The sequence below is a fragment of the Mauremys mutica genome, chromosome 3, assembly GCF_020497125.1.
Source record: "Mauremys mutica isolate MM-2020 ecotype Southern chromosome 3, ASM2049712v1, whole genome shotgun sequence".
NCBI lineage: Eukaryota > Metazoa > Chordata > Testudines > Geoemydidae > Mauremys > Mauremys mutica.
Genome location: NC_059074.1, coordinates 153,211,470 through 153,220,158, shown reverse-complemented (window position 1 = coordinate 153,220,158; position 8,689 = coordinate 153,211,470). Strand labels below are relative to the sequence as shown.

The window sequence follows — 8,689 nt, the reverse complement described above, 5'->3', positions numbered from 1 at the left end:
CTGGCCCAAAGACTCATTTATAATAGGAGTGGTATATGCATGGTGCCCTCTGCATGAATTGTAGCAAACTGGTTAGTTTGCCTTGTAGTGAGTGGCATCTAAACTGCTCAGATATGTGTATCTAGACTGTGGGCAGCTGATGGAGATGATCCTTTAGCTCAAGTGGCAGGTGCCTGTGCTTTGTGGCATCAGAGCCTGTGAGTTCTGTCCTTGCTGCTGCTGTGAAATTACAAGAGGACATGGTGCGTAGCCACAGATGTACTACAATATTACAGATATAAGAAGGTTCTGCCTGGGGTGTGTGAACCAGAGTAGGAGTCAGAACATCCATCTTTGTCCTTGTTACCTGAAGAATACCTGCTCTGTAAAGCCCAGCCTGTGTTGCCATGGAGACACTGTCTGCCCTGATGACCTTTGAATTCTGATCGTTTTAGTGAAAATAATTTGATGCAATCAGGAGAGACATGAGGTTTGCGGTTATACACACACACACACACACACACACACACAATCTCCTCCATGTCAGGATTTCAGCAAGCAGGCAGATGAATCTGCTTATAAAACACAGTGGCATCTCAGCCGGAGGGGATGGTTGCAGACATGGCTTCCTCTGGCCCAAAATACCAATAGCTGCTGCTGCTGCTGCTTACTGTGGCTTGGCATCACCAAAACAAGATACCTGCATGAGTGAGACAAGGCTAATTGAATCCTAAAGCTACCCAAATGTCTGAATTACCCCTCCCTCCAAACAGACTTTCCCGCCCAGATTCAAACGGTGCCATAGAATTATCTATTACAGGGCATTAAATAAATTATCCCACATATTGAAAGGTGTATATTTTTTCAGCGAGGGCTAATTTAGTCTTCCAGATCCACACAGGGGACAGTTCCATTCACACAGAGAGACAAGAATCTCAATCTCAACATGTCATTTGGATCCAAGAGGGGAATGCTGCTCCTTTCCTCAAAATCAGAACAAGTTTTGTAGACAGTTGGGCAGCCGTCCATGACGGCTCCTTTTTTCTAGGAGTGACCTGCATGGGTTGGATGGTCTAATTCCAGATCCCAGTGGCCAAATCGCAGAAAGGACCATAATAGTTGGCACCAGCTGGCCTCTGTGTTGGCAGTCTCAGCAGATAGGCCATGGTCTGAATGGTCTATGGAAACTCAACTTTAAAGATGGTCGCTCCAGGTCATGATTGAGGCACACTGGCATGCAAGCAGGGTGTGTGCATGAAGCTTGCCCTTGAAGTACTTGCTCTGTGCTTTTGAGTAGGATAGATGATGGGCTAGGTACCGTAGAGAACTTCAGTCTCAAAGTTTGTCGAGCATGAAAGTTTCTCCAGCATTCAATTTTGCCTACAATTTTTCTTTTAAGACTCCCCCTTTCTTAGAACAGAGCCTCAACTCTGGCTAGATCCCAGCAAGAGATACCAAATGGCGCTTTTTCCTTTCTTTTGCTCTTTCTTCCTTCTCGTGAAGCTGGCAGCTTCTCCAAACACACATCCAACCAACGCACAGTGCATTCGAAAACAGGCCATCTGGCTGCGCACTCCTTGAAAATGAGAAGACAAGAAAAACAACCCGCTTGGAGCTGGCAGCTGAAAGGCAGGCAGCCCGTACGTGGACTTGCTCTTGCGGCGCTGTCCAAGAGCCGTCCAATCCATGGGCAGTCCAAAAGCGCTTTCCTACTGAACAGAACATGGCTGGCTCCAGAAACCGCTCCACGTCTGTCTTCTGAGTGGGATGCTGTAACTCTCCTTAGCTGCACATGTGCTCGTTAATTAAAGTCACTTTGGAAAGTGCCCCTCATTCCCCCCGCTGGGCTTGCTAGTCGGCCCTCCCTGAAATCCTTCTTGCTGCTCTGGAGCCCCCTACTGCTGTACCAGCTACAGAAGCCAAGGCACAGGAAGGGCTGCTCCAGAATGGCTCTTTCAACTACAAAACGGAAGCAACTGCATTCATTGTTCAATGAACAACCACCGCTGGCCTATACAGAGTTGGGATGAAGGCAAAGTAGTTTTATTTTGATGTGATTTTCTCCTCTCTCTGCCTGTGGCAGCACCCCAGCTTCTCCAGAGGTGGAACCATCCATGACAGTCTCTTGGGAAAATGTGGTTCAGTGTCATGGGCTTGAGTGCTCTGAGCCACTGAGGCAGCAGACTCCTTAGTTATCTGTCAGATGCTCATGGGCTGTGGATATGCCCCCATCACACTTCAGTCTGAAGGTGATGTAAACAGCATGATGTCCCTTTAAGCTACAGTATCAGGCGTAAGCTGGAATCTGGTTTTCCCTGGGAAGGTTTGCTTTGAGGGGCATGGGTGACAGCAGTCACATACTCTGGCTTATACATGTTTAATTTCCCATCACTACATTTCTCTGGTGACTAGATGATCCATCAGACCTTTTATCCACACCTTGCTGGTACTCCCTTTGCAACTGCAGCCATTTTCTTAGTAAGGATGAGACAGAGTGTATATAATGGCAGGTCAACCATTGGGAGATATTATGGATACAGCTCAGGTGTGTGTGCACAGAGTACTAATGCCTACCTACATCGCGGCATCCCTGCCATGACACATGCTTCTATTGGTGCTACTCACGAACAGAATCAAGGCATACACCTCCAGACTGTTTAACTGTCTTGGTTTAGAAGAAGAGTTCTGTATCAGAAAACCTGCTATTTCCTTTCAAATATTATTGCCATGCACAGGATATACCATGTTAATACAGTTCTTCAATATAGTCGCCTTTCATGACTATTATTTTATCAATGATATTCACCTCCTTTTCCTCTTCTCAATTTTAAAAGGCCGATACCAGCAAACTTTAGGTCCAAAATTCAGATTTTTTTTTAAAAAAGGCTGTTTTGCAAACCTTAAGGGGAAGTGAAAGATTTTCATAGACTGAAGGGAATAAAGGAATCATTATGGATTTAAACAAAACCTCTGATTTGTTGTGACCCAACAGAACTGCCTTGTGCTAGTGTGTGAGAACCAGGAAGTGAAACTGACTTTATACAGATTATAAAGGAAAGGACTAGCATAGTTTCCAAGTCTGAGTGGAGTGAAATGCAAAGAGAAATTGAACAAGATCAGTGGTAAAAAATACATATGTTTTAAAATCTTTCAGTTTTAAACTCTAACCAGTTATTTAACATTTAGTAAAAACTTTGGAACATATAAACTTAGTTCCACTCAAATACATGAGTTCTATTTGTAACTTTCAGCAAAGCAGGATAACATGGAAAGAAAAGAAGAGACATAGAAGTTAGATCTACACTACAGTTTGGCTATAAGGAGTCTGAATCAGCTGAAGACATTAGAACAATGCTTCTGAGAATCTATATGCTGGCAATAAACTCATAAAAGATCTAGCTATATACCTTACAATATATGTTGTTTCTCTTAGACCCATCAGCTGCATCCTATGAAGTGCGCAGTGCCTCCTGTGACTGCTAAGAGCTCTTAGCTCTCATTGAAGTCAAATGGTGCGGTGGGAGCTCAGCATCTCCCAAAATGAGGTCTCAAATCCTGTTTGTGTTACTCATGTGAATGGCACTGTCCCTAAATCCCACTGAATGTGTATCCTGTGCACCCTAGATTGAAATAAAGGATTGATATTCCTGACTATATTTTCCAGTTTTTATTCCCAAACTAGGGCTGGACAAAATATTTTCTGCTTACATTTTTTTGATGGAACATTGGATTTTTAACACGATGAACATTTTCACAGCGAGGGTCTGCTTTCCTTGAAAATTTGATTTTTCAGCAGAAGAAACACCAGAAACTCAAAAACTCTTTGATTTTTGGCACTTTTTTTCCCTTTGTTTGTTTCCTTTTTTTTTTTTTTTTTTTAATGTTTCAGGTTTTGGATGAAATGCTGAAATTTTCCAGGCGGGGGGGGGGAGGGGGGGAGAAGCACCCATTTTCTGACCAGCTCTTGTCAAAACCAAAGGGATCATTGCTGGATTTGGTCTGGGAAGTGCACTGGAGGGGAGGTGACTGACACCTTTCTAGTTCCAAATAAAGCCCTACAGGATGGGGGACTGTCTAGCTCTACCCATTTGTGTGAGTCACGCCAGCCACCCTTTTGCCAAGGGAGTGTGTCTAATGACATTTAAGGAGTTCAGGTCAATATGCTACTAGCAAACACTCTTTGCCTCTCTGCTGGGCTCCGGCCTCTGTAGCTGTATGTGTGCGTGTGGGATGCACACAGGTACACGCTGTTCAAAATCAAACCCTGGCTGCAGTGTTTCCGTGACGTCTGTGACTCACACAGACAACAATAGCCCCTGGCACTTGCCCAGGCTCGAGAACTCAGCTTTCCCCATTCATAAAAAATATAAAAAAAGGTTGCACACGTAAGCACAGAGTGGCCCAAATCCTTCTCTGCACTGCACCACCAGCGCACTTGGGCCCTAAAGCTGGCATAGCTGGATCAGCCTCTCCAGTGGTGCAGAACCAGCATAATGACAACTCTCAAACCCACCCTTGCCCCTGCTCCTGTGTAGAGGGGGTGGCTTTGACTTCCCTGCTGATTTTTAGCTGCCATATTAGTCCCTAGGGAGATGGCCCCAGCACACAGGCAGCCTAAAATCAGCTGGGCAGAGTTCAGCTTTGCATCCCCCACTTCTCAAGCTTTACTCTGTGCTCTTCAGCTGTAGCTGATGAGCTGGACCTATTTGTGCATATGTACCTCACATTAAACCAGCATGGGTCTTTGTTCCCCTCTAGTGGCTGGACCACAAAAGAGATTTGTGAGTGCTACTTCTTCCAAACGAATCAGACTGGGTCTTAGATGCTTATTTTTTTTAGGGTGACCAGACAGCAAGTGTAAAAAATTGTGACGGGGGGTGGAGGGTAATAGGTGCCTATATAAGAAAAGCCCCCAAAATCGGGACTGTCCCTATAAAATTGGGATATCTGGTCATCCTAATTCTTTTAGATCCAGAAGTCCTGGGTGCAGCCCTCACAGGTAATCTAGGCAGAGCCATTGTTATCTGCACAGAAAAATGCATGCATGCGGTCGTACACTCACCCATAAACACATGTTCACTGAGTCAGATCCCACTCAGCCATACGCACAGGGAGCCATGTCACACACATTCACCCATGAACACCAACACTTCCTCCACACCACACTGTGATTCCGCTTGGAAAACAAAGCGAGGTGACTTCATTTCAGCAAAAGCAAAATTCTCGTGCAACGTGGGTCCAAAGATTCCATTGCTTGTATTTTAACCATTTTTAGATTGTTCAGTTACAGATTGTTCAATTACTTTTAGCTTAGCCCTTTGCATGTCGGGAGTAGCACTCATTTGGTTCAGACACTGAACACTTTACCAGGCCAATCACTGAATGGCCATATTTTGTACAAAGTTTTTAGCTGCTTGTCCAACATGATGTAACCAATTGATTCAGCATCCATGTTCTACTCTAGCCACAGGGGTCATCGGACGGTACCAACACAAAGAGGTTACCACTCTTCCAAGGGCCTCGTGGCACCCATGCCCCTCCAATACATCAGCTGGAAAGCCAGCTTCCAGTTCCCCCATCTGTGGGCCATTCTGTCCCCTGTACCAGTGCATCAGAGAATGAATCCACTACCTACCCTTCCACATTGACTGGATTAGTTTGTGCCTTTAAGGTACAATCCCGTGCTGGGGGTGGCACCCAGCCCCAGCAGGAGGCACTGCTCCCCCCCAAGTTCCCAATGTACAGTTGGTTTGCCCTCATGCATCAGCGCAGGGCTGTGTCCCTGCTTCCGCCTCGCCCACTTCATGGAATCCTGAATGCTGGGACTGCAATTGTCCCAGCCCTTATGTGGAGCAGGTGAAAGAGGCCCTGCTGCACCCATGTAAGAGCCAGTCATGATGTTTATAAAGCTCCACTCCTGGATTCCCAGGCAATGCTCATAGTGCACCAGAGGTAGCAGAGCAGAGGAAGTGGGAGGGGTCTGCCCCAGTTAAGTAGGCATCACAGATGGGCAGGATGTGGAATGTGTAAGTGCAGAGGAGTGGGGAGAAATGCCTTCTAGGGAAGCAACGAGTGCAGGGGTGGCTTCCAGATACTACTTTACCTAGAACCCCACAAATCCTGGGACCAACTCTGCTTACCATAACCTTCATGGAGCAGGAGATCCACTGTCCTTTGGGTGATGTGTCTGACAGTCAGGAACCCACTAGCTCCCCCTAAGGGTAGACTACTACACACAATTTAAATTTGCTACTGTCTTCCAAGACGGTTGAATAGGAGCCGGTTTGTTCTTGTTGCTTTGCCGAAACAAGCAAAGTCAATGCCAAGAACAGATGCAAACTGGTTGGTTGTGCAGTTCAATTCTAGCTCAGAGCCCATAACCCCCATCTGTGTGCTTGTGTGTGAGGCATGGGGTGGAATATAAGAATTTGATTGTCATAATTTAATCCCAGATTACTTCTTGGAAAAAAACAAAACAGATACAAACAGCATGTTCCCTTATAAACCAAACATGAAAGAGCTTATTATGTTCTGTTATGAAGCTGGCAGCTAGCTCTGCCGTTCTCAGCTGCCCACTGTAGGGCAAAGGCCGTTCCAGAGCTAGCCCTGATGGAAACAAAAGCCCAAAGCCAAATTGCATTACATTAATTAATTTTTGAGGCCATGGTGGTATTTCACACAGAAAGAGCATTATGAGCAGAGGCCGCAAACTGACTGATTTACAGAAACAGATGGAATGGCACAAAGCGGACAGCCATCTGGAATTCATGTCACTTCTAGCTGCATTGTGGAAAGCTCACGCAAATATCCTACACATAAATAAAAAGCCTTGATGTGACATGTGCACTTCAGAGCATCAGCAAACTGTTGCCCCGTAGGCCAGTTTATTCATAAAAATGACAGTACGGGCTAGTGCAAAAGTGGAGGTTTCCTGATTGGTGGCACCACTCAGTAGATTTAAGCCAAACAATAATGGTCCTGGATGCACCTCATGCTCTATTGCCCCAACATCCATCAGACCAAATGAGTCAATTTCTGTAATGGAAACAGAGTCACTCAGGGTCAGCAATAGGCACAACCAGCAACAAGAAACCCTTGAGGTCTCATGATCTTGTGTTGTCACAACATCTCGTGGGCTAGTCCATTCCTGCCCTCCAGCAGTGGAATTCACCAGTCAGATTACCCACTCCGGGCAGTGTAACCAGAGGGGAGGCAATGATGGTCCAAGTTCACTATGCCCCACTCTGGAGTAGCTTGGAGTCTTCTGCTTGCTTGAAGCCCTGCATATCCTAAGGTCAATGCTGGAGCTTCTGCAATTGGACATCACAGAATTAATGCTTCCTACCTGGACCATATATTTTTCAGCATCACATTAACCTTTATTTTTCATGGGGCTGGGTGACATCATTAGCACCAATGTTTATTGCTGGAGTGAAGAATCTTCATGATAGTGTGGGTGGGAGACAGGGTATATTCAATATGGAGCAGATCTAGAGCATGGTTTCCTTTATTTTTTCCGCTCTTGTAGGATGTGAAATGACACTAATAAAGATCTACTTAGAAGAATCCAATTAAACTTGGATTTTCCTTCTGCATACTCCATCTAAGTCCTGTCAACTTACTCCAGCAGTGCTGAGTACCAGTGCATGCTTTGGGCAAAGGAGGAAGGCAACAACAGCTGGGTATCAAACTCAGGGAAAAGTAATAAACATAGTAAATTCAAGAGTTCAGGAAAATATATATATAGATGAACGGACATGTTAAAAATATCTGCCTGTAGCCACCAGCTCATCACTTACAGGGAAATTCTCCCAACAATTACTCAGTAATAGGGATTTGCCTTAATCAATATTACTCTTCATCCATCTAATCAATATTAGGGACCTTCACTAATCAATCAATGAAAAGAAATACTACTAATTAAACAACTCCCACAAGTCAACAACCAGGAAACTCATCAGCAGTTAACATGAAATAACCGGTCAGCAAGAACCTCACCCATCAATAGCACTACTAATCAAACAATAGTTAAGGGCCCTTCAGGAACAGAAAATCTCTCCAATCAATAAACCTATAATTTCCTTAATCAACAGCACACATTGGTTGATAATATGGAAACTCACTAGTGTATCAACTGTCAATAATAAAGAACTCCAGCAATACCAATCAATGCTGGTGAATGTTCTGCAAAGCATCACTAATCAATTGATAATTGATGGGGAAATTCACAAATCAATAACACCCAATAATCAGTCAGCATTAGGGCCTGCATCAGTGACAGTGGAGTTGATCAATCAGCAGTACTTGCAATATAATTAGGAGGAAGCCCACCAATATTACTACCCAAGGGAAACTCCCTGCTGAGAGAACTTGGACACCCCGCAGGAAGGTGAAAATTGGGGATCATAAACGCCCGAAAGGTGGAATTGAACCACTCTGTCGCTAGACAGCTACAGGTTTGAAGCCTGCACCCCAGACCACTGAGGATCATCCGGGCAATTGTATAAGTACAATTACAACGGTATATAAACCACAGCTATAATTTTATTTTTTAAGGTAGGGTGAACAGCGTTCTTTTCCCGTCCCCCAGTATTATCTCTCTCTTAGACTTATTAGTTCCTATATAGAAGCTTCACTCAGTGGGATTCAGCGCTTCTTGCTTCACCTCGAGGGGCGACACTAGCCCTATGTGCCCCTTTCTCACGCTTTT

At 44.8% G+C, this 8,689-nt stretch overlaps 1 non-coding gene across 1 annotated transcript; it reads right to left on the bottom strand.

The window, feature by feature from the left end:
- Positions 1-8,389: 8,389 nt before the first annotated feature.
- Positions 8,390-8,476, bottom strand: TRNASTOP-UCA. The gene has a single exon. It is a non-coding gene; the product is annotated as a tRNA-Sec (tRNA).
- Between the last annotated feature and the right edge of the window lie 213 nt (positions 8,477-8,689).